Below are 26,125 nucleotides of genomic sequence, written 5' to 3'. Positions count from 1 at the left end.
GGGTTGGCCTATTTAAAGACAACATAAATGGTATAGGAAAAGGCATTCACATTCTAGAGAGCATTTGACTGGATAAAGATCAGTGCAGTGCAGGATGAGTCATCTGTGTTTTTGTACACTAGCATAGATGGCCTAAAAACATACATGGACTAAAAGACATGCCTTTCAAAATATAGAGCTAAATTAAACTTGAAATAATGCCATACCTGGTTACCACACATATGGCCGTGACCTCAAGGTTGAGAACCTCTGCTCTAACAGTCAACAGATCTTTTTTTTTTTTTTGCCACCGAACCTCTTATCTCCCTGTTATGAATCAATCTCAATCCACAGACGTCTAGAAAGCTTCTATTTTAGTTTTGTCATGGCCAGTTAGTGGCAGTTAACTGTGCACAGGCTTTCCTTTGGCCAGCCAAACCCCCCCGCCTCATTTGGTCATTTGTCATTCACAGTAAATATTTTGTCAGGATGCTTTTTACAGATGGCTGTTTGTTTTACAGCGACAGCAGAGGTCAATAGAGATGGCTCCACGAGATGAACTGGCTCTCTTCCTCTCGACGTGCTTTCTCAGTGAGGCCCTGTGATAGATGAAGTTTGCACGGGATCGGTTCGGGCCCGTGTTCAATGAGCCACGGGCGCTTTATGGGACCTGTTTTATGTTCTATAGGTCGTGGAGCGTGGCATTGTTTGTATTGGTGAGTGCTTACTGGATATTAAAATCAAGATGATTGGTCATTTTGCATGTAGTAAATTCAGTGTCAGTTTAAACTGAAATGATTGACATATCTATTGATTTTCTAGGAGACCACCCCATATCCATTTTCACATTGTCTACATTTGTACACAGATTGAAAGCTGGCGTAAGTGTTTCAGCTTTAACAGAATTTGGATTCCATACAATGAAAATGAATAGAGACCTCAGTTTAGTTTGTCCCCATTTAGTTTGTGTAGAAAAGAGCAGCTTCACTGAAAAAAAAGGTGAATTTTTTCATTCAAAAATTGCTAGTAAATTGCACAACTATTGACAAAGAAAACACATTGAATTAAATGGGAAATTGGCTGAAATCTTGTTTTCTTGTAAAACATACTCCAATAAAAAAAAATTCATTTGTACATTGTATACAGTGAACATGTAAATGACACTTTTCTCTTGTTCAAGCTGCTTTACATCAGAATTGAATTCTGTTTGCATCAGTGAATCGTTATTTGCCTGTATATCACTGTGAAGCTGCTTTGAATCAATCTGTGTTGTATAAAGTGCTATAGAAATAACGGTGACTTGACTTGACTTGACTTGACATTGTGCCTAACCTCTCCTTTTGTGTTCCATGGAAGAAAGTAAGCCATGCAGATTCGGAACAACATGAGGGTGAGTAAATGATAACGCAACTTTCATTTTTGGGTGAACTTTCCATCTAATCTTTCTTTCATAAAAGTTTTCAAGGATATCAGCAGTTGTGAAAAGACAACAGCAAACACTTAAATATGGCATAAATCAAATGAAGTAGTGAAGGTAATAAATTTAAAAACGTTTCTTTTCATCAGAACGGGGTTTTGCTTACTGATTTGATTTATCGTCCAGTTATCTTTCTTTCTGTCTCTATCGTACACACACACACACACACACACACACACACACACACACACACACACACACACACACACACACACACACACACACACACAAGCTATCATGAAAGCCAAACACATAAGACCATTGAGGTGTTTTTTGGGATCAAGCCACATGCAGTGATGTCACTGTGCTTATTCTGAGTCTTTGCTCTAATGTATGCTGACTTAAGCAGACAAGAACACACACACACACACAACTATACCGTTTACTACATAACTTATAGCTATACGGCATGCAGTTTAGTGGAAAGGCGGCCTTCTGAAATTGTTTTGAGAAGATTTGTGAAAATAAGTATGTTCAAGCTATATGTCTTTGTACTAGACAGTTGATTATTTTACAAGGTGGTCAGAGACAGCAGGGATAATTATAGGGATAATTATAACACTTTTTTTAATTTTTTTACTCTTTAGCCTTAAGCTAACATTTTTCTCCAAACATCAAACATTTGAGTAGTCATTACCTGTGTCAAATAAATTGTATTAATTAAACTAGAAGTAGACAAAGGCTACTTTATTTTAAAGGGATACTCCACTTTTTTTGGAAATAGGCTCATTTTACAACTCCCCCCAGAGTTAAACAGTTGAGTTTTACCGTTTTCGAATCCATTCAGCCGAACTCCGGGTCTGAGTGTCCCACTTTTAGCATAGCTTAGCATAATGAATTGAACCGGACAGGACCATTAGCATCTCTTTCAAAAAAATGAACAAAGAGTTTCGATATTTTTCCTATTTAAAACTTGACTCTTCTGTAGTTACATCGTGTACTAAGACCAACGGAAAATGAAAAGTTGCGATTTTCTAGGCTGATATGGCTAGGAACTATACTCTCATTCCTGCGTAATAATCAAGAAACTTTGCTGCAGTACCATGAGTGAAGCAGGCGTAATGATATGACGCAGCACCTGATAATAGTCCCCAGCTCAGTAGCCTATTATCAGGCGGCATGTGCTGCGTCATATCATTACGCCTGCTTCACCCATGGTACTGCAACAAAGTTTCTTGATTATTACGCAGGAATGAGAGTATAGTTCCTAGCCATATCAGCCTAGAAAATCGCAACTTTTCATTTTCTGTCGGTCTTAGTACACGATGTAACTACAGAAGAGTCAAGTTTTAAATAGGAAAAATATCGAAACTCTTTGTTCATTTTTTTTGAGAGAGATGCTAATGGTCTTGTCCGGTTCAATTCATTATGCTAAGCTATGCTAAAAGTGGGACCCCCAGACCCGGAGATCGGCTGAATAGATTCGAAAACGGTAAAACTCAACTGTTTAACTCTGGGGGAGTTGTAAAATGAGCCTATTTCCAAAAAAAGTGGAGTATCCCTTTAACAGTAACTGAAATAGCTCTATAATGTAAAAATATATATTTAATTATTACTGGTCTAAAGGAGACTAAGAATCATATAGGATCATTACGTTTTTTTTCTAGCAAATTCCTAGCAAATCAGACCCAAAAACGTATAAATAAAATTGTGACCATAAAAAAGAAAATTGCTTAAGATAATTTTACTCGATCAAATAATTAAAATATATAAACTTTTACTGCAACTTTCTGCAGTTCTGCAAGGAAGAATTATGCATGCATATACCAATATGGTTACAGCGAGTGAATTAAATTATTGCTCAACATTTATTGAGTATTACAGTTATCCTGCTCTTCCCCACAGTTTTGATGTGTAGTAGTCTTACTCAAGGGCAGTCTTTCTTGAGGATTTGAACCTACAATCTTTGAGTTACCAGCCCAGATCCATTACACAACCCCCATACAGTATTTCTTTCTACAGCCTTGCATATTTAATGCACATTTATGCTGTCTTACCAAATCATGTGGCATTTGTTTCTTTGGTGCATATATTGTGCTTGCTTCCCAGACACTGAAGTTAATTCCTGGTTTAGACTAACCAAAGTGTTTAAAGCACATTAGTGGTGGAGTATTTTAGACCAGACAATCACGTAATGACCAAAAAAGAAAATTATTCCTGGGAAGTTTTCTCCGTTTACCATTTCTTAACTTAGACAAAACACGCACCATTTCATTTAAAGGGATAAGTTACCCAAAAATGACAATTCTGTCATAATTTACTCATCGTTATGTTGTTTCTTATGTATTTGACTTTTCTTTTACTTGTGTGGAACACAAAAGGAGATTTATATCAGAATGTATATAAGCTGCACTTTTTTTACACAATGAAAGTGAACCCTATCCACTTAAAGGAATAGTTCACTGTCATCATTTACTCACCCTCAAGTTGTTTCAAACCTGTATACATTTCTTCATACAGAAGATAGATATAATTCGAAAGAAGATATTTTGAAGAATGTCGGTAATCAGACAGTTGATGGACCCCATTGACCTTCATAGTATTTTTTTTTTCCTACTATGGAAGTCAATGGGGTCCATCAACTGTCTGATTACCGACATTCTTCAAAATATCTTCCTTTGTGTTCAGCAGAAGAAAGAAACTCATACTCACTTAAGGGTGAGTAAATGATGACAGAATTTTCATTTTTAAGTGAACTATTCCTTTAATTGTAACTTTTTTGGTTCAAAATTAACAAAATTTAAATGAGTCAATACATCATCAACCCTTCTTCCAAAACGTGTTTATGTCTTACCCTGATTCACTATGGTACTATAAGTGTTTTTATTTTGACCTAGAGGGATGGTTTTTGCAGAAAATTGCTTATATACGTCACTCGCCCGTGCATGTCTCGTCATATCCGTAAAGAGAGAAAAAGTTGCTCTGGACACTTTGTATGGTGTGGGAGTAGCATAGGTTAGTTGATGTCACAACTAGCAAGAAAGGTTGACATGGAGCAGATAAATCTCGAACCTCAGGGAATCACCCACTTAAAGAAACGCAGAACAGAGGAGAGTCTGCTGGCAAAAAGAGAACGTGACAGAGCTCGTAATAAAACCAGAATCAACATTGGAGATGGTGAGAACTGAGGGATTTGAATTGTTGTAAAAGCGACACGGAGATGCAGTTTTTATTACTCGATGGGTGAGTAAGGGATTTTATTGAACAGATAAATATGTAACTCTCTAACAGAGCTCATTTTAAAGCATTATATTTGTGAAGGGTCAGTTCATTATGTTTGTTGTAGCACTGTGCTGGAATTTATTTTCAAGGGAGTACCGTGTCTATTAATGGGTAAAGCTACAGTAACGTCTACAGCTAGTCAGCTTGAGATCCTTTCCACCTAAACTAAATGTTTTATGAGCAGAGCCGAAGCACAACCAAAACAATGTTCTTTCGCAAAATGCATGCAGTTTTGTTTTTTACCGCTAGAGGGCCAAAAGTTACATAGTGTACATTTAAATAAATGAAAAAAAATAATGTATCATTTCGCAAAAGCAGTATTGTCTATTGTATATTTTCTCTATTATTTTACGTTAATAATTGAAGCTGGTAAACATGCTTCATTTAAAATGTTGTTGTAAAGTATTTCTGTAAAATATCAGTTGGATATGCTAATATTTATTTATTTATTTATTTCCATGCAGCAACAATTAAAAAAAAAAAAAAAATCCATGTTACTGCAACTTTCTGTTAATCTGAAAAGAGGAATTATGCATTCACATACTGGATATAGTTACAGTGAGTGTGTTGTGCATTAAATTATTATTCAACATTAATTGAGCATTATAATTAACCCCTACGTTTATGTTTTTATACATTGCGTCCATAATTAAAGCTGGTAAATGTGCTTCAGTTGAAATGTTGTTGTAAAGTATTTCTGTAAAATATCAGTGGAAAATGTATCCACTGTCGGTCTCATTCTTTTTTGTTTTCCCAGCAACACTTGAAAAAAAATGTTACTGCACTTGAGAGTCCACATAACTACTCCAGTGGGAGTTGGACACGCTGTATGTTTAGTCTACTGTATGACCGAAAACGAGACAACAAGCATGCAAACACTCACATATTTTATGCACAAATAGAAATTGGATTAGTACGTTTCATTTACCAAGACATTCACATTGTGCAGGGTAGTATTTGTGCATGTGTGATCAGTGCGTCTGGCTGTGCTGCATGTCTTTGTATTCAGAGGTGTGTAATGATGACATCATCCTCCCCTGGCCGGCATTGTGGGGGTTATTTTGACAGTCTCCTGTGCTATTGTTGTCGCAACTGCCCACAGATTAGGGCATGTCTTTTATTGGGCATGAACGTTGGGCACAAACTACCTCACATAAGAGGTTTTACTTTTTTGGTTGCTGTTATGTAGTTTTATATTTAACATATCTAATACAGACACACATATTATACTCAGTGGTGCTGTGAGTCTGATAAAATCAGTTTTAAGTTTTATCAGTCAGAGATCCAAACCGAGTCGGGGTCCTTTCCTCTGTTGTGAGGTCATGTTAGGCAGGAGTGGGCAGAGGTTCCCTGTCTAACACTTGTTTGCTGTAGGGTGGCAGCAGATGTGTCAGTCCCACGTATGAATCATAGTGATTTAGACGTGTCTTTTCAATCCCCCTGAGTGGCTCATTCAGTGAATTAAGAGCAAGGCGTTGAGACAATCAATTTTATCACAATGGGGCCCGTTCCAGGGTGACGTCATCGCCTACTCACGGGAGTGATTCGGAAGAGGGGTACAGAAAAAAAAGATATTTTACCATGATAGCCGTAGTTTTAGCTAAAATTCTATAGTTTATAGTGGATCTCAACTTTTTTTCAACTTCAAGGCACCTTCATTGTCCATGACACACACTCAATTTCTACCCCATAAAATATTGTAGGGCTTGGCATAACTAGAAAGATATATATTCATTATAAAAATAACGAAATATTTAGATTTTTGTAGTTGTTTTAGCTTGTTTCCATGCTTGTTTTGTCTTATTTTAAATCCATTTAAGTCATCTTGAGGCCCCCTGTGTTGAGGCCCTCTTGTGGGCCTCCGGACCCCCTGGTTGAAAACCACTGCTCTAAAGCAAGCATCTCTAGCACTTGCCCATTCTTGGGTTAAGGGATTTGTACCAAACCCTTAATCGTAAGTATTAAATATGGGGTGTAATTTATACCACACCGTTTGTGTTACAGACATCTTTGATACCTCAAATGAATCCGCTTGTTATGGAGAAGTATACTGTTATTGTTTTGCATGATCAGACTTACTATTTTTGCCTTCCAGATGATCAAATCAGCTAAAAAATATATATATCATAGAGACATAAATAGCATGGAGATTTTTAGATGGGCTATGTTGACTGGGGTACATATACTGTATACACAGTTTCCACAAAACCAGGGTTCCCGCGGGTCCTTAAAAAGTCTTAAAATGTCTTAAATTCTGAACTTTAAATTTAAGGCCTTAAAACGTCTTAAAAACAGCCAGATTTTCATCCGCGGTCTTAAATTTCATTTAGTCAGGTCTTCATTTTTTTTTACCCTCGTTCATTTCCAGAAACGCTGGCCGCAGAAAGTTATTACAAAGTAGCAAAAAAGTATCGAAGTCGCTCGCCAAGAGGCAGTTCTCATATCGCGTCTTTTTCGCGCTCAAGTTCATTCAAATGTAGGCGCGCGGTAAGCGCGCTTATAACTGAAGCGACGCACTCGCTTTTTTCCAGGCGCAGCAACAGGAAAAAAGACATGAAGGATGCGGGTGCACCCAAACACTACGGGTGTTTTTCTCTTCTCCGTAAATAAATCTTGTAACAGAGCTACAGCAAGCGTTTTTCGGCGGTGGAAATCCATTAGCCACTAAAACTTTTTTGTCATTGTGGAGTTGCATAGCAACGACAGACGCCACGGGAAAATCTGACCGAATTTTACCATTAATAATAAAAGATAAGCTAAAGTGTATTGTAAATGTCACTAAATCATTTTTTATAAAAAGAATGAGTCAAACAAATTAAAGTCTGAAATATGTGAGGTTTATCTTTTTATAAAAACCTTTTTTTTGTCAACTTTATTTGAACTTGTACATGTTAGTATATAACATGTTGCAAGACACATAAAATCTGGCTATCATTTTTAATCGTATTATTTTAATGTTTATGTTAGTGCGTATTGATGCTAATTTTATTTGTTATTTGCTGTTTTTCGACATAAAACTTGGTGAATTGATTTCATTGTGTAGTATTAGTACTTTTTGAACAGGATTCTGTGATAACAGTGATAATTTTTGGCACTATAATAATTAAATGAAATGTTCATGCCATTTCATCTCTAGTTATGATCAACTAAAATCAACTAATAATTATGTGTTTTTACAGTAGGCCTATAATATGCAAAGTACAATTTTCTATAAAAAAATTATATCTGATTCTGTTCTTTTCTCTGACGCGTTGTTGGGTCTGGAAGGTTACTAATGTGATTGCTTTATCTGTAAATTAAGTTAATGCTTTTTCAATTACTGAATTCATTGAAATAAAATGAATTCTTTGATTTGTATATTTTTTGGCAATGCGTCGTGTAGGTCTTAAATTTCAATCTTTATGGTCTTAAAATGTCTTAAAAAAGTCTTAAATTTGACTAACTGAAACCTGCAGGAACCCTGAAAACTATTAAGCAGCACAACTGTTTTCAGCATTGATAATAATATATTATCAAAATAATAATACATTTAAAAATGTTATTTTAAAGTGTAATAATTTTTGGCAATATTACTGTTTTTACTGTATTTTTGATCAAATAAATGCAGCCTTGGTGAGCATAAGAGACTTCTTTCAAAAACATTAAAATAATCATACTGACCCCAAACTTTTGATTTGTATGTATAAATGTGGGTATATATATGTCTACATTTTGTCTGAGAGAGGAATAGGAAATAGTGGTAATTGGTGAGTATTCCTTTAGAATCCAGTCATCGTCTCATTCATACTGCTTTATTTAACACGGGTCTGGAAAGCATAATGTCAGGGAAACATCCCTCGCGCAAGTTCTCAGAGTGTGTTATGACATCACTCCACCCCTGCAAAGGTGAGATGGGAACCTTTGTGTAGGACTAACGGGAAGAATGTCTCGAGTGTTAGTCTGGAAATACTTGGGATAGTTTCGCTGGCGCTGTTTCACAAGAGGATGGTGCCTGGCCGGTTGCATTGTTTGGGATGACCTCAGTGGAATGTTATTAAGGAAATTATGTTTTTTTATGTCGTTTAGGACATGAGAGATACCGGAGTTTGAAAGGTGTGTGTGTGGTTCCTGTTTGGAGTATTTAGACGGTTAGTCATAAACGCCGGCTAAGACCTCACAGAGAGAGACCTAACAGTAGTAAATTGAGTCGTTTCATGTCTGCATATTTGAGTGATAAACAACTTTCATCACATTTCCATTCAACGTAGCTGTGAATCAGACACTGGGGACTGTAAGGTAACGGGACGCTGCTAGACATCCAGTATTCTGGCAGACAAGGGCAGAATCCTGTTCCTCAGCCCACGGAGAAAGCTCTTAGTCAGGCTTGGAAAAGCAAGGGGGACTCCCCACTTTTGAAACCACAACTGCAATTCCATTATCCCTGACTGCTGGTTTCTGAACTCTTTTAAGACCACAGCAAGCAGCAGGTCAGCGTAAGGCCCAGATGTGGCCTTTCTTATACGGAAGAGATTTTGTTGATTCAGATGTGTTCAGTTATGTTGTGTGATAGATTTTGTTCTTTCTTAAATTGTAAACTGGATTAAAAGTGTTAGTAGAGGTTAAAAAACACTAATCTATAGACAGTCAAGTCAAATTGAATTGTTAGATATTTTTCATTTTTAAATCTACTTTTTATTTTTAAAAAATGGTTCTTTTAATGTTTGACATTTTATAATAATGCAACACTGGTCAATAGGTTGGAATTTTTATGAAAAAAAAAAGTATCTTGTCCTCACCTGTATGCTATGTTTTGGTTTATTTCTGTTGTATTTTGGTTCGGTTTTCCCTGTTCCTGTTTGCCTGTGTTCCATGTCATTGTAAGGGCGTGTGTCCACCAAAGCGTTTTTTCAATTGTTTTCAATGGGAGCAGCGGGTTTTTAAAACGCCATGAGCGTAACGAGGCGCTGAGCGTTTTTTTCACGCTGAAGCGCTGAGCGCTCTGCGTTTTTTACAGGTCGCCGAGAGTTGAAAAATGTTCAACTTTGAGTAAAACACAGCACTCATCACTGTCACTTTTTACCCAACCATCCAATCACAGTGGAGGAGGGGCAGGATTAGTATACCACAACGACCAACCGCCAGATTCTGCTTGTACAACGTCAACAGATGACAACAACAAGCATAATAACGGAACAAAATAATTTAAAACAAGAGCCAGAGAAAATACGTTACATTGTATCAACATTTTAATCTAGAATCAACACAGAAACAAAATATGTGTGAAATGAGATTCTAGTAACACTTTCGCAGATATTCCGTATCACAAGCAAAGTGTCTCAACTGAAAAAAATGCTGCACTACCAAAACGCTCTCAAGCACCCATAGCTAGGTCGTTTTCAGCTGGCTAAAAACGCTTTGGTGGACACACGGCCTTAGTTAACGTAGTTTCCTGGTGTGTGCCAGTTTGTTCCCTTAGGCTGCATTTAAACTTCGCATTAACATGCGATCACCGTGATCCGATCAAGCAGATTGGATCATAAGGCAATCAGGACACGGTGCGTTTACTCCTGTCCATATCAAGTGACTTCTGTATCTGGATAACAGATCGATCCGATGTCGCATTCCCGCGGAAAACAAAAGAAAAGAAAAAAAGGATGGCTCCGGTGCAAAGTCGACCTGAAGTGGTGGGTTTCCTTTTAAAAACAGTTTTCAGTCGGGGGACATTTTACAAATTTTCCAAAATGAGGAGGATTAAGAGGCTGCAAGTACTAATAATGTGGATAGATGCCGTAATGGAAACGGTACAGAGAAACATATGGGTCCGAGCTGTGGTGGGAAAAATGCGCGTTCTTTACAGAAAATGAATGGTTCTGCAACTTTCGGGTGCGAAGGCAAACATTTCAGTATATTTGCGATGTACTTCGCACTCGACTGTATCGCAAAACCACACAGCTACGTGCAGCAATTCCTGGAGAGAGGAGGGGGAATAATGACAGTGGGCGGGGTTTTGTGTGACGTCCACCTGTGAATGCAGACACGATGGCTGGATTGCGGTTACATTACACTGAGATCCGATCACAATGGTTCCTCGACTACCTCCGAACCTGGACACACTGATCGGATAACATTCTTTTCAGAAGCGCGTTTACACTTGTCTTTTCAATTTGTATGTGGACAACATCCGGATACAGGTCGCATGTTAATGCCAAGTGTAAATGCAGCCTTATTAGTTACTGATTACATTCACCTGTTGTTCATTTAATTACCTCATTACTCCCTGTGTAATTAAGCCCTCAGTTTCCACAGTTCATTGTTCCGTGTTAATGTTTAGTGTGCTTGTGCTATTTTGACTCCCAGTTATTCTCCAGTTTTTTCCATAGTGGATTTATTATTAGTAAAAGATTGTTTTTTTCTATTCCTCATGATTGTACGCTTCATTACGGCCACCTTATGTGACAAAACAGAACCCTAAAAGTGTAAAAAACAACTTTCCAGTTGCTCTGTTTCTTTCTAGACCTGGCGTGCCTTACTACCTTCTCCGACCGCTCCCTATGTCTGTTTTTTTAAGTAGCCTAAATGAGTGGTGCATAGCATGCCTCCCTGGTATCGGTCATCAAGTGGATTTAACCACGTTTGTGGAGTGGGTGTTGGTGAACAATGGATCGGCTTTCACCATCTGCCCGATGAGGACGTCACCATCCCAACTCCAGACCCAGAGCCCTGCCAGACACCTTCCCCACTCTGCACAGAGCGAATGCCAGAAGCCACTGCAGACAGAGAACCTGCCGCGATGTACAAGCCAGACAAGAGGACTGAGCCCACCATTACCCTGGACCCGGAGCACCACAGTGATTCTGACCAGGTGTGTGAGCCGGCAACATTGTCCTTCCCCGTGGGGCTGCTCGTAGTGTATAAGGGAACGGAGGAAAGCCTACACTGTACTGCCACTGAGGGTGAGCTGCAGCTGGCCTCTGAAGAAGTTTATCATTATGAGGAGATGGAAGAGGTTATTTCCTTGAGTCTCCCGCCACTCTGCCTATGCCACGGACTTCTGGGTCTCCGGCTACGCCTCGACCTTCCACCCCTTCGGCTCTGTCTTGCTCCGCCTTCCCTCTGGCTCCACCTTGGTCCTCAGTCCCACTGGCTCCACCTCAGATGCTTGTCATTGCGGCTCTGCCTTTGTCTCCTGAACCATCGGTGTCGTGTGGGTCTCGGACCCCGCCTGGGTCTCCATTTCCATCGGCTCCATCTATCACCCCCCTGATGTCGACAGCCACGCCTCCACCATGGCTCCTCCCTCCCTCGACTCCACCGTGGGCCATCGTCCTGGCTGCGCTTTGGGTCCCTGCCTGGCTACTACTGCTCCTGGCTCCTCCCACCATCATTGCTGCTCTGGTCTCTCCCTGTTATTTCCCCTGGTTTCCTGCCCTTCGCCTGCTCTGCGTCCTTCTCCAGACATAGCCCTCCCTCCCTCCTCTGTTGGACTTTTTACCACGTGAGGACATGCCTTCCCGGGTTTTTTTTTTTTTTTTTTTTTTGGTTAGAGTTCAACTTTGCCATGTAACGGACAAGAAGTCTTGGGGGTGGACTTTTTTTTTTTTTTTACTTTGGCTGTTAAACAACCACTTTGCAACCACATAGTAATGGGCAAAATATAGCATAGTGTTTTGCATGGGCAAGCACAACTCACATTGTATAGTGCTTAACAGATCATTAATGTACATGAATAGAAATGTCCTGAAACTCTAATTCATATATTTTATTTTTTAGATAACTACTGATATTTTTATAAATGTTTTTATGAAACAAATTTTCAGCATAATTTCTGTAACCTTTATCACCTTATTCTTTGCTCAGATCTTTCAGTCCGCATTGCTTCAGTATTGTCATATAAGCCAAGCAAATTTATATGCTTATGCAGGTTAATCCTTCACTTTTTTCCCCACAGAAACTCACTGTTATGATAAGAAACAACAATTTATGCACATTCATCTGGTCTTTAAGATGTAAAAGACTGTTAATGCCATTTTCAGAGTTGGATAAAAGAAACAAACAACACTCTTGAAATGATTTGCGTTGATAGCATGTTTAATGACAGCATCAGAGTCTCTCTGCTCTCTAATTTTTGCAGTGCGTGGTCCTCTTTGCGTCTCCCTTGGGGCATTTGGGTCTGTTTGCTAGCACTCATAATTGCAGTGGTGAAAGAGAGAGAAAGAGAAAAAAACTTGCATCAACAGTAGACACGAGAAATGTAGAAAAACAGTAATTAGAGTTCGAGATGGCAGAGAGCCAGTTAAGACTTCAAGTCATTGTGGACAACATCTTTATGTCATATAGATGTACAGACATACGTCTACAGTATTGGTCGGTCAGTCAGTCAGTCAGTCAGTCAGTCTCAAGCCTCAAACATTTTAATCAAGAGGGAAAATCCAGTAAATAAAAAAATAGAATAAAAAATCTAGTAATTAATAAAGTCAGTAACTAGGACTTACTAAAAAAGCATAAATAAATCTATACATGAGGCTTCTAATAGGTCGGCCATACAGCTTTCCATAAAGTTACAGACATTGGAATACTGTATATATCTTTACACTCTTAGAAAGAGAGAGAGAAAGGTTGACATTAAGCACGTTTAATCTCGAAACTCCGGGGAATAATGCCAAACAGAGGAGAGTCTGCTGGCAAAAAGAGAATGTGACAGAGTAATAAAATGAGAATCAACACTGGCTTGGATTTTCGGAGATGGCGAGAACAGAGGGATTGGAAATGTTGTATAGAAGTGACGTAGAGATGCAGTTTTTATTACTCAATGGTTGAGTAAGGTGTTTATTTAACAGATATATTGCCATAGCTCTTTAACAGGGTTCATTGTAAATCATAATCAATTGTGAAGGGTCATTTCATTATGTTTGTTGTAGCGCTGTGCTGGAATTTATTTTCGAGGAAGTACCATGTCTAATAATGGGTACAGCTACAGTAATCTTCAGCTAGTCATCTTGAGATCCTTTCCATGGTTATATCTCTTAAGGTGATGATACACAGCCACAGGGCAACTTTTTGAGCAATGTTGCTGGGCAATCTTGCCGAGGGATTGTTGCTTGGGCACTTTCCCATTGAAAATGGGCAATACATTTCTATCCGGATAATTTAGGTCGGTCGTGGATCCTGTGTCTCATCTGGTTGCCCGTTGACGGCAACATTGCCCAGCAACATTGCTCAAAAAGTTGCCCTGTGTATCATCACCTTTAAGCCTACACTGTAAACAACTATATGATCAAAATGTTATGACAACATATGTTTTTACATTGCTTTAACTCATCATAATAAGCAATTTTAAACTTTTTTCTTATAAATTAGTACGCTTATTTTTTACAACTTTTTTTTTTTTACAGTGTAATAGTGATTGTTTTATGAGCAGTTGGATAAAGTTATTTTAAAAAAATCAACATTTGACCATATCAGACTGGCAATCATCATGATAATAACTTTTGTAATGTTGTTAATTAAAAAAATTACTCACGCAGAGCCAAAGCACAACCATAACTATGTTTTGTTTTTACGGCTAAAGGGACAAAAGTTATATTGTGTACCTTTAATGAACACTAAATCCATAAATGATCCCATGATGGGAACCCTTAAGATGTTCTAAATATGACAGAACCCTTTAAGGTTCTATACAGAACCTTTTCGTCTAAGAGAAGAATTAAGTTTGATCATGTAAAAAAATCCATATCCCAAAATATTCACTCTTGCCATCACTGTTCATTCCCTCATATAATAAAGCTATTTTTGGATGAATAGTACTGGTCTAGACTTGATTAACTTGATTGTAGTATTGTCTATGATTAACTTTGAATTCAGTAGATGAGGTGCAAATTGGATGGAATCATTTTGCAGGCTTAATTTTTTTGAACGTTATTGTTCTTTGTTTCGTTTACACACATCAGATGGAAATTGCTACCTGCTGCATTCGTCCAGAAGAGCAGCTAACTGCAGTCTGTGAAGACACGACTCATCTCCAATCTGCAGTCCAAGGTATGTCATAAGTGAATGCAATATATGTCTCAAACAGTAACATTTGCCAAGTCCAATTCATATGTCATCATATTGATATATACTACAGCTCATTAGTTTAGGATCAGTACGATTTTTTTTTTTTTGGTTGAAGAAATTCTTACATTTATTCAGCAAGGATGCATTAAATTGATACAAAGTGACAGTAGAAACTTTAATAATGTTACAAAAGATTCCTATTTAAAATAAATGCTGTTCTTTCGAACTTTCTATTCATCAAAGAATCCTGAAATAAAATTTATCACGTTTTCCAGAAAGATGTTAAGCAGCACATCTGTTTTCAACATTGATAATAATAATAAGAAATGTTTCTTGAGTAGCAAATCAGCATATCAGAATGATTTCTGAAGGATCATGTGACACTGAAGACTGGAGAAAATTCAGCTTTATCATCACATTTGAAAATAAAAAAATACTTGAATATATTTCACAACACTTCTTTCAAAAATAGTTTTAAAAAATCTTACCACAAACTTATTAACATTATTGTGTATGTAATACATTAGCTAAATATATGCAACTCAATTTCATAGATCTCTGACAAACCTGATATGTTGTGTGAGTCTCAGAGCTGATGATATAAGAAACATAGCATTTCATGTATAGTTTCATTGGGAATCACACAATATAAATAACTGACGTGTCAGCCGATGAAGAAAGAAATCAGAAATAACTTTAAGTTTGATTTCACCTTAACATCATCATCATTCAGTCCAGCTTGTCTGATCTTAATCACTGTTAGAGAAACAAAAAGACTGACTCCAGATCAGCCATTCTTACTACTGCCACAGCTTGGTGTGTTTGTGATGAGTATTTCAGATACTTAGGCTGCAAGATTTTAAAAAGACCAAATGTTTTAGTTAATGGTGTGGGCAGGCTGGTGTTGTGGTGTAGTTAAAGATCTGGGCTGTTTGTAGGTTTGAACTCTGCTAGGGGCAATCCGTGAGCTGTCATCATTGTGCATGAGCAGGGCAGTAAACCCCAGGTTTCTCCTTTAATAAGTCTACTGTATGTCACATTAGATAAAAGTGTCTGCTAAATGACTACTGCACTGTTTAATATATCCTTATATATACATTTTGTATTCAAGCAAAGGCTTTACACTGTAAGTATCCACTCAAAATGAACATTAGTTTATTGCTGTGACACCACGACTAAGACTTACTGGAAATGCGAGGTGACTGTAAAAGTAGCCGTAATAGAGGTCAACCATGTGGTTCAGATTGGCTTAAATACCTCACAGATGATTAGTCTAAAATACTAGACATTCTTTGTCAAATTGTCCTGATGATTTCCTGGCTGCACAGTGTGAAGCGCGCCACAAACACGAGGCCACAGTGTTACAAATGCATTAGCACACCCCCTCGCCAAGGGCCCCAATCAGCATTCCTTCCTAAAAACACTCCATTCTTCCTGCCCATGTTTGGGAGAGAGGGGTAGGGAATCCCTCGCGATGACTCATCGAGTTTCTCTGACTGTAAGGGGAATTCACTGGATGGAACGAACAGCATGACTTGTTCATTTGTGAATTGAAGCAAACTACCTGCTAAGTCATAAAGGAGGAGCATTTTTGTGTGCATTTTTTAATGGTGACTGCTTGCTACGGCACAAACTTGTTTCTGTTGCTTTGTTGGCAGAATACAGCAGGGACCAGTAAATGTCAAGTATATCTAGTAAGAATCTAATATGTAAATGTGAGATTTATCTTTATAGTATAACTGTATAAGCACTATAACTGTATATTATATAATACTCAGTCACACATGTAATTCAAAATCATATCTATATACTATAGTACATAATACCGTCTAGTATATAAATCTCTTTAGCAAGTAATATGATGCATAGTATAAATAAATAAAAAACTATAACTGTAAATAATACTGGTTTATAAGTAAAAAAATGTAAAAAAAAATTAGTGTAAACATACGTTTTATATAGAATTATAAACTATAATTGTATTGAATTAGTATAGAAATAAAAATTATACATATATACTCTATGGCGTTCAAAAGTTATGCTCACCAAGGTTGCATTTATTTGATCAATAATACAGTCAAAACCGTAATATTGTGAAATATTATTACAATTTAAAATAACTATTTTCTACTTGAATAGATTTTAAAATGTATGCACATTTTCAGCATCATTACTCCAGTCTTCAGTGTCACATGTTCTAATATGATTATTTGATGCTCAAGAAACTTATTATTATCATCATCAGTTTTGAAAACAGTTGTGCTGCTTAATATTTTTGTGGGAACCGAGACACTTTTTTTTCAGGATTCTTTGAAGAATAGAAAGTTCAAAAGAACAGCATTTATTTGAAATAGGTTTTTTGTAACATTATAAATGTCACTTTTGATCATTTTATGAATCCTTGCTAAATAAAAGCATTCATTTCTTTAAAAAAAAATCGTACTGACCCCAAACCTTAATATTTTATATTACTAAAGTGCTAAAGTGTTTTCCCCCATACATATAGAAATAAATGATGCAGGGAAAACATTGCCAGTTTGACTTTTAGTTTACAGTTGTCTGCATTAGTGCACAGTGTTCACTTCAGGAGCAAATATCTCTTTTTATTTGTGAACAGGATATCAATAACGGAATCATATATTCTGTACTTTCCAGCCCTAAAAAATAAATTCTACGACAGCGACAAAAGGTACAATCCTCCTGAATACTCTTTTTTTTCTCTCTCTCTATTTCATTCTGCCTCTCTATCTCATTTTCCACACTTCACTTCTTCCACTGTTAACCATAGTGGATTCAAACACAAACAAACAAGCAACGCTAACGATTGCAATCACCACTAATTTGGAGGCCCAGCTCTCCACCCCCACTCTTCTCCAGGACGAGCTTCGTCCCAGAAGCCCTTGGGGCTCCAGATGGGTGTAGTGGCTGTCGTGAAGGGGAGAAAAGGACAGAGGAGGTGGTTGGTGTTTCTGGAGAGAGTGCAGATCTTTTCTTTGAAGCGAATTTTTATAGTACAGATCTGCTCTTTAGATTTTATGACAAAGGCTGGTTTTAAATTAGAGATCACATATAAGATCAGCCTTAGGATTGGATCAATATTAAACCACAACAAAGCTCACTTTGAGTTTGAGTTTGTATTGTGTCATACTGCATGCACAAATCCTGACCGGAGACCAGTGTAAAATTGCCCCAGCCAAAAGCATAAACAGAGGACGGAGGAGGCAACGGAGGGAGTGGCAGAAGTTGTTGTAATTGGTGTAAGTTTGGAGGGGTTGCAGCCACGCCGCTGGGTTTTGAAAGAGTGTGCAAACGGAGCCCTGTCATTTACCAGACGCCCGTTGGGCTGGGCTGTGTGAACGCAACTCACAACTGTTCTCTAATTAACTCCTGCTCAGAGAGAGAGAGAGAGAGAGAGAGATGAAGCACTGCTCTGCCAAAGCTGACTGAATGCAGGAGAAAAGAAAAACACTCAGTTTGGCTGCAGTTCGTTTGATTCAGCAAAGTTCACGGTGAAAGTCAGTGCACGCATTGTCGGGTTCAGCTTGTTTTTAGTGGTTCCCAGTTTAAAATGTAATTCTGATTCGGTTCTCACATAAGTGCAATTGTGTTTGAACTTTAAACAAACAAAGAATCACGACATATTCTAGCATTTCCGGCCCCAAAGAGCTGAAAGAATGGCCGCTAACGCATTATTTTTCTGTACACATATTTACTTTCTATAGTAATAACAGTAAATTATGTATAATTATATGGAACTAACCCTAAACCAAACCCTAATCCTAACCTTGACCCTATAGTAAGTAAATGTTGTTCATTAATATTACTCAGTACTTAAATACGGAATTACACTGTAACATGGACACCTTAAAATAAAGTGTAACCGAGAACAGGGTGCAAAATATTACTTGGTTACAAAATGTTGTATCAAATGAATTAGTGAATCATTGTGTTGAACTGGTTCATCTGTTGGAACAAATATGAATCAGACTTCTCAAAGTTTCATATGAGGATCATGACTTTTTTTTTGTGCCAAACTTATGTAAGTCACAGTGCTGATTGCCTACACAATGCTAAAACAAATTCTAACCCCTAACCCTTATCTACACCCTAACCTTAAAGGGATAGACCACCCAAACAGTTTTGGTTCCCATTGACTGTTACATTTTTTGACCATACAATTGAAGTCAATTGGAAGCAAAACCATTTGGTTAGCATCATTATTAAAAATCTCTTCTATTATGTTCCACAGAGGAAAAAAGTCACACTGGTTTAGAACGACATTGGGTGAGTACACCTCTACTCTACTCTTTACTTAAATATTTAAGACTCCCGAATTGATATGTGACAAATGATTAAAAATGCTACAGTGACAGTAATTTATTAATTATGTGTCTGAAATAATCTCACATAAAAAGAACACACATATGCTTATTCAATCGCACCTGCTCCATTTATTTGTGATCACAGGAATTCATAAAACAACTCCATTAAGGCGTTTAAGTCTAAAGGGTTACACATCTAGAAAAATATTGACAAAATATTTGTTTACGTCACATTTATTTAGAAAGAATGAGCATTTCGATTAATTTCCCACGAAATTATGCAATCTGAGGATGTTTGAGGTATCTCTCCCGCCTCCCGTTATCCTTTCAGTCAGAGCAACATAGGGAGCCCGTGAGCGGAAAACAGGAGTTATGAGTTATATGAGTTAATCGGAGTATACGTAATTTATGACATATGCGGATACAGAAGTCTAGTATCCACAAAGGCACAGGGAAGAGACAGATGAAACATGAAACCAAATGAATACACGATTATAATCATATATGATTTGTCTTCAAGCGGTCTCTGTTATTTTCCATTATCATATGTGTATTTATTATCGCAATGGTTGGCATAAATAACCTTTAGCATCGCATCGCATAAGTATTTCATACTGTGATCAGAATCCGGGAGTTGTTTCAAATTTCCCGCTGGTGTCTGAAAGTGAGCTTTGAGCTGAAAACTCTTTTAAATGTCTTTAATGTGTAAGTTAGCTGGTAGCCTGATATGAAAACATGGGAAATGAGCAGCGGTACTCTTTAGACTCAGATAAACTCAAGCCTCAGTTGGCCCGCTTTGGACCAGGTATCAGGCCAAAAACCCCTTGCCGTTGGCCCAGAGGAAGCCCAATCAAGCCTCTCAATGGGAACAAGTCAATGGGAACCGAAACTATGTGGTTACCAACATTCCTCAAAATGTGTTCCACAGAAGAAAGAAAGTAATATAGTTTTGAAACAACAAGAGGTCGAGTAAATAATGACAGAATTTTCATTTTTAGGTCAACTGTTCCTTTAGCTAAAGGCCCACGCTAGCCGAGAGTGAAGCTGAATCACATTTAGTCGGTTTTTCACAGATCTGGTAGGATTCAGTTTAAGTCTTATCTTTCACACATGCACACTCTTCAGAGTGATGTCATTCATGCTGGGCTTTTCAGCAACTCCCCTGGCCCATGTTAGGCTCGGGATCAAGCTGGCCAGTGTCAAGCTTTCGTCAAACGTACACGATATGCATTAACTACATCAATGAGGCTAAAAGCTGTTGAAGTCAAGCTCTGTTCAGCAGACAAATGAATCAATCCAGTTCATCTGACAGACACGGGCCTCTCTTTAAGAACTATTGTGGGACAGAGTGACAAGAAAACGCTTTGTGTTTGATTGACACAAGGCTCGCTGGCCTCACAATGAATGGAGAGGTCAGAGGTCAAACTCAGGCCTCCATCTATAGGCACTTGCAAACGAGATGAGCTCTGTCGGGGAACACTGTCACCACGATTTTAGCATAGCGAAGAAAGACCCCCTTTGTTCTGATACAGAGAGAAAACGCTGCATCTTTTTGGGGCATAAGAGGTCCTTAGTGTTCCTGTTCGAGCGCTATCCCTTCTTCCATCTTTCTCACTTTCTTTCTTATCAATCCTCCTTGTTAACAAGAGCAAACATTTTCATATCAGGGTTTCTGTATGGATTAGCATTAGCATTGTAGCTCAGAAACAGTCTAAACGAGAGAGATATTTTTTACAAGTGTCTGTGTAAAGGATGCATGTTTTTTGGACGGGACTGTTTATTCTCTGTGTGTGTGCGTGTGTGTGTATGTGCATGTGTGTGTGTGTTTATGTATGTTTTCAACCTAGTCATAAGAAGCCTTGAGAAGAAATGTCGTTAGAGGTTAACTAAATGAAAAACTGAAAAACTTTCTTTTACGTATTAGGGTTTGGGTAGGAACTACTCATAAATAGCTTTATTTTTTAAACAATATACACTACCATTGAAAAGTCTGGGGTCTGTACACTTTAAAATGTTTTTTTTTTATGTTTTTGAAAGAAGTCACTGATGCTTCATTTATTTGATCAAAAATACTGGAAAAACAGTAATACTGTGAAATATTATTATAATTTGAAACAACTGCTTTACATGTCAGCATCATTACTCCAGTCTTCAGTGTCACGTGATGCTTCAGAAATCATTCTAATATGCTGATTTGCTGCTCAAGAAACCTTTTTTATTAATAATGCTGGAAAAATACATTGACACAATTGTTTGATGAATGGAAAGTTCAAAAGAACAGCACTTTTTAAATATAATTTTTTATTGTAACAATATAAAAGTGTTTATTGGCAATTTTGAACAATTTAAAGCATCATTGCTAAATAAAAGTATGAATTTCTTTTAAAAAATAAAATCTTACCGACCCCAAACTTCTGAACAGTAAGTCTACGCATGTGATTGTGTTGGTGTTTGTATGAACTTAGCAATATGATAGCGATCTACAATGACAAAGCTAAGAACGAAGAAGGGGATTTTCCAAAGAAATTATAATTAAAAAAATCTATAGTCCATCCTTTATTATATTTCCACAGATGTCTCATTTTGGCATTTCCATCCACAGGCGAGACCAAAGCATTCCAGCAGAAATTCCCTAAACTCTTCAAAGCCTTGACTGTAACTCTGTGGTCAGAGTCATTTATACCTTGAAGAGTTTAAATGTTTTTGGAGCATTGCATATTAATGATAAATGCTTTAGTTTACTAGCTGCTTGCGTTACTGAACTTCAAAGCAAGTCTGGATTACGTTCTACTTCTCACTCCGTTCTCCTCCTCTCCCCTCGACTTCCCTCTCTCTTCTCCTCCCGGCTGGAATTCTGTGTAATTAGCATGCTGTTAATGGTCCGTGCGATTAGAGCCTTTTAGATAGTGAGGTTTTACACATTGGCCCAATCTAATCACTAACAGGCGTGTGGATTCGTTCATTTGAACCATGTGCAGAAGTTGTGGAGACTGAGAGAGAAGGTCAGATACTGTTTAGTAAAGTGTAGACATGGGTGTCCTGGTTTTCAGACAACGTGGTATTTTTCACAGAAGAATTACAATGCAAGGTGGAATTTGGGTCTTTTCTATGGAAATTCCTGGACTCTTTCTTAAATTGAATGAACAGAGTGACACACACACAATATTCTGACCTGGTCAAAATGATATCGTTCATCAGGATTATATAAAGACAAAGATATATATATATATATATATATATATATATATATATATGATTTTTGTTGATTTTTGTTGGCCAAGCGGGAAGTTAGAATCATCCTGGTTCCCTCGACAAAAACCCAAAAGGATTTTTCCATTGGATTTTGGATTATTGCAGAGAATAAGTTGATTCTTACAATCTCTCTAGTCCCATTTAGACACTTGTTAGCAAACTGCCTTTTACAAGACAAGAAAAAACTTTTTGATCAACAAAGGTTTTGATCCAATTCAAATGTTGACTACTGTATTTTATATCATAGAATAAGCATGAAAACATATTGAGCTTGTGTTCACCACAGACCTTATTTCAGTCATTTAACCAAAAACCCATTTAAAAAAAACATTGATTTCAGGAAGTGCTAAAATGCTAATTCGTTTTTTGGGTTATGGCCTACAAAAATACGTCATCCCTGCAGCACTCTCTCATCTCTCTCTCTTATCTTTCTCTCTCATCTCTCTCTCTCTCTCTTTCTCTCATCTCTCTCATCGCTCTCTCTCCTCTCTCTCTCTCTCTCTCTCTCTCTCCCCCCCATCTATCTATCTATCATCTATCTATACATCATCTATCTGTCATCTATCTATCTATTATCTATCTATCTATCTATACCTGTAATAGGCCTATATATAAGTGTTAAAAGATTTTATTGTGCCAACATTTGCTCAAAGCAGTATGGACATTTTCAGAGCAGCTTTGCTTTCATTTACATTCATTTTTGATAGCAGATTTATTATTGGTTCCTTTGACTCAGGGTGACAGATGCTGTAGAATCAGGAGTCCTGGCAGCGATACATCTCCCTTTCGTCCGCTCACTGTATCGCTCTCTTTGTCTCCCTCTCTTTTTCCCTTTTCCCCCCGTCAGTCCAAAACCTCCTGCTCCCCTGCTTGGCCCAATCTGGAGAGAGTTAGTGCCATCCCAATGGACGGGTCAAGCAGCTCTTTTGTGCTGGTCTAGGATCAGCTGTGTTTATCCCAATCCTCACCTTACAGACTTGAAGAGAGGCCACAAGACTGATCACAAACCGGTTTCAAGCAAATCTCCGTCATGGATCAGCCGTTGCTCGCAGTGTCTCAGTGTCACACTGAGGAGGGCAAAACGGACTCGGGTTTTTATTGCTTCATACTCAGTGTACTGCTTGATTTAGTAACTTAAGGGAATAGTTCACCCAAAATGACAAATCTGTTATCATTTACTTTCATTATTGACTTTATTTTGGGAGTTTGACAGCAGCCCCATTCGGTTTTGTTGCAGAAAAGAGAGACCAGACAGAATTTAAAGGGATAGATCACATAATGAAATTATGTCATCATTTACTTCATGTTGTTGACTCTCCTCTATGTAACAGATTTTTCTTTCTTTTTTTGTCCATAAAATGGAAGTAACTGGTAACCAAAGTGGTTTAGTTACCGACATTCTTCAAAATATTTTCTTTATTTCAACAGAAGTCAATTTTTGGAAGTTCTCTTTTTGGGGGGGTCAACTTTTAAATAAATTTTACAATTGTGTTCTTTTTTTAAATTATTATTATAGAATTGTTTCAGAAGACAGTGTGTATTCTCCATACAGTTTCATAAACTCCGGAAATGTTTAAAAAACAAATGCCTCTAGGTTATTTGATTGATCAAATCTCATGATGATGACAATAACAACAATTACAGTACAGATGATAATCATCTTTATATTTTTTGTATCATTGCATTTTTCAGGATGTTTCATTGACAGTGTAATAGGCAAATGTAACTGGCAGCAGATACTTCAATGTCCACAGGTTTTAGCTTTTAGCTGTCTTGTGTGTGTTTTTTTTTGTTGCTATCTGTTTGTTCAAAACTGAGGAAATGGTTAGCGAGAGACAGTACCACCCCTCCCTGTGCGTTGCTATGTGTGTGTGTGTATGTGTGCGTGCTTGTGCGTTTGCAAGTGTGTGTGTGTGTGTTGACTGTTAGTCCGTATGGCAGAAGAGTGGCACTGAGAAATGTAATTAAACCAACCCACCCCCTCCCCATCACTATCTCTATATCTATGTATCCTTCTTGCTCTCTCTTTCTCCTAATGTCCAGTGTCTCTCAGAGTCTTTCCCACTTTCCTGTCATCTTTGGCATACTGGCCTCATTATCTTATCATTAGTTGTTTCTGATCAAACTTGGGGTTATGGGACTTTTGAAATCCTTAAAGGGATAGTTTATTTAAAAATGTAAATTCCGCCATCATTTACTCACCCTCATGTTGTTCTAAAAATATTTTGAAAAATGTTTTGTTTTTTATGTCCATACATTGAAAGTCAGTGGAGTTCACTGTTGTTTTGGACCCCATTGACTTTGATTATATAGACAAACATTGTTAAAACGTTCTTTAAAATCTATATCTTTTGTGTGTGTTTTACTCACCCTGATGTTGTTCCAAAGATATTTTTAAAAATGTTTTGTTTCTTATAGCCATTGCATACATTGAAATTCAGTGCAATCCAATGTTGTTTTAGACCCCGATGACTTTCATTATATGGTCAAAACCCGTTGAAACGCTCTTCAAAATATATTCTTTTGTGTTTTACTCACCCTCATGTTGTTCCAAAGATATTTGGAACCAAAGATATATTTTTATGTATATAGAGTCCATTGTTATTTTGGACCCCATTGACTTTCATTATGTAGAAAGAAAACAGTTTAACCAGTCTTCAAAATATCTTCTTTTCTGTTTCACAGGAGAAGGAGAGTCATAGACTCACAATGAAGGATGGACGGACTAGACATGGACTCTTTTGACTTGGCCCGTAAACTACCATCCAGAACACCCTAGCAAACAGTCAGAACACCTTTGTAACAGCATAGCAATGCCCTGGCAACCATCCACAACACCTGAGCACTGTGACAGTGACTTCCACACAGGCAAGGACTAGTTCGCTTCCATTGTTGTCTTCTTTGTCCATTTCTTCCACCCCTCTTCCTCTGTTCCTCGCTCTCTTTATCTATCACTCTTGCACGGATGAGTGAAGCAGCACCTTCTCTGTTAGGGTGTGTGGAGAGAGAAAGAGAGGGATGCAGGGAAGGAGGGAGCAGGAGGAGGAGAGGGGGGCAGTGATGACACTGCATGGTGAAGTCATACTCCATGACATCATCCTCTGGAGCAGAGCCAGGAGAGCCAGCAGTCTCTCTCTCTCTCTCTCTCTCTCTCTCTCTCTCTCTTTCTCCCTCTTTACACGCTCTTTCAGAAGGAGCTGGAGTAAAACTCTAGGAGTCTTTTGTTCCCCAATCCCCCAGCACAAACAGCAGCCCCCTCCGTCTCTGTCTCCCGGTCTGTCTGTCTGTCCGTCCGTCTCTTGTAGAGCCTCAGGGCTTGTGCTTGTAGATGAGTTCTGGCTGCAGCACGATCGATACAAACACGGCAAGTTGTGTGTCCCTGGTTTCCCTCTGTCTACATACACAGACACTCAGTTTATTTACTACTCGCTTTTATGCAACATGTGGTTTAGAGCTCAGCATTTTGTGAAGTGCTGAAGTTCTTGCACACACACTCTATTTGTAAATGAAATGTCTGTGATTAATGTTAAAGTTTCCTGCCTCGGTTTTCGAGAGATAATGTGAGCGAAGCCGGCCGGTGTAAAAGCTGCCGCCACAATGCCAGGGTGTTTACGAGGGCATTGCCAAAGGGTTCTGAGTGCTTGCTAGGACCATTTTCAACCACACGGATTACACTTGCAATCAAATGCCCAAGAAATATGAGTTCACCCCAATGAGGGTTTTTTTTTTTTTTCAGGCAAAAATGTAATATCTGCATGGTCGCTTAGAGATGTGACCATAAGCTCCACAGCACACATGGTATAGGGTGTTACACACATAAGCTTAAACCTCGGTCTATAGT

The 26,125-nt window shown here is 38.0% G+C and overlaps 1 long non-coding RNA gene across 1 annotated transcript; it reads left to right on the top strand.

The window, feature by feature from the left end:
- Nucleotides 1-793: 793 nt before the first annotated feature.
- On the top strand, nt 794-25,875 carry LOC311286672. The gene is made up of 6 exons (XR_014626613.1): nt 794-860; nt 1,336-1,369; nt 14,605-14,692; nt 17,366-17,399; nt 18,960-18,994; nt 24,970-25,875. It is a non-coding gene; the product is annotated as an uncharacterized lncRNA (long non-coding RNA).
- Nucleotides 25,876-26,125: the final 250 nt, after the last annotated feature.

The sequence above is a fragment of the Rutilus rutilus genome (genome assembly GCF_951802725.1).
Source record: "Rutilus rutilus genome assembly, chromosome: 2".
Classification (NCBI taxonomy): Eukaryota; Metazoa; Chordata; class Actinopteri; order Cypriniformes; family Leuciscidae; genus Rutilus; species Rutilus rutilus.
This window is presented reverse-complemented; position numbering and strand designations above follow the sequence as displayed.